Genomic DNA, 1489 nt, shown 5'->3' on the forward strand with positions numbered 1-1489 from the left:
TCAAGCAAAGTATTACCTTGTCATGAGACTTGGTTTCCGGATTTATAAACGGTGATAAATAGTACCCTCCCTGCATGGGGTTGAGAGAACTGAAAATAGCGAATGCAAAGCACTTAGCACAGCGCCCTCCACTCAGCAAGTGATTCATAAAAGATAGTCATTACTGAAGGAAAGAGCCTTGGGGGTGCAAGAGTTAAGCCCCTGGCTGCTAACGGAAAGGCTGGCATTTGGAACACACCCAGTGGCTCCCAGGGACAAAGACCTGGTGATCTGCTCCCTTAAAGATCGAAGCCTAAGAAAACCAGTGGGGTAGTTCTGTCACATGGGGATGCTATGGGTCCAAAATTGACTCCATGGCACAGCGCACACACAAACCACCACTGCCCCTTTGATTCCCACCCCAGTCTGGCTGTAGAGGGACCCCATTTGCCTCATTAGGAGCACAGTGCAGGGCAGGGGGGACTGTGAGGAGGGGCAGCTGGCACCCAGGAAAGTGCAGTTATTCCTCAACAAACGTTCCTGGCGCCCCTACTCTGGCCCCATGCCCAGGCGCTGGGGATCCCTCCAAACAGAACTCTAGCCCTGTCCCTGAGCTGCTCATGGTCTGATGGGGGTAGGGGAGTGTTGTTGAAAACAGATCATTACAGCTCTCTGTGAGCAGGCTGACCAGCTTTGTGGGCGAGTCCAGGGAAGGTGACATTGAGCTGGGACTCCAGGTCGGAGTTTGACGGCAGAAAGGCAGGACAAAGACTCCGGAGCCTGGGGCGGGGGAGGGGGAGTGAGAGACAGAGGGCATCGCTGCCTAGTGCTGCAGGGACCCTCCCTCCTGAGCAGGGGATGGGCAGTCACTCATCCACATCCAGGCACAGCGGCTTCACGGGGCAAGGGAATGGCAACCCGGCGGCAAGTTGGGGCGGGGGGCAAAGACGCCCTGAAGGGCACGCGCCTTATGTAACTTGCCTGGGAACCAGGGGTCCCGGGTGGCGATTGGAGCCCATGAATACAGGAAGAGCAGAAGGCAGTCAGTTAGGGAAGTGCAGGGGGCTCGGAGGGCAGGGCGGTTCACCCCCTGCCCTCCCCAGAGCCCGAACCTGGGCTCCCCTCCAGTCCTGTGTCCCGCCTGGGTCTCGTCCCTGGGGGCCATGTGCGCCACCCACGCTCCTGGACCACTCGCTGGGTGACCTTAGGCGGGCCACTTCAACTCTCTGGGCCTGTTTCCCGGGCTGTGCACCTGCTAATGCTCCGGGCTGCCCCCCCAGCACCCCCACCCGCAGGCGGCTCGGCCGCGTTCCCGCCCCCCGTGTTCCCCACAACCCGCAGACTGCCCGGCCGCGTCACCGTCCCCCGTGTCCTCTCACCCCTGGCGGACGGCCCGGCCGCGTCCTCGCCTCCTGTTCCCCACGGACGGCCGGGCCGCGTTCCGGTCCTGCAAGCCTCCCCCAACAAAGCAGACAGCTCGGCCTTGTCCCCGCCCCCTCGCCCCGCCCCC

This window comes from Trichechus manatus, unplaced genomic scaffold (genome assembly GCF_000243295.1).
Source record: "Trichechus manatus latirostris isolate Lorelei unplaced genomic scaffold, TriManLat1.0 scaffold00022, whole genome shotgun sequence".
Classification (NCBI taxonomy): Eukaryota; Metazoa; Chordata; class Mammalia; order Sirenia; family Trichechidae; genus Trichechus; species Trichechus manatus.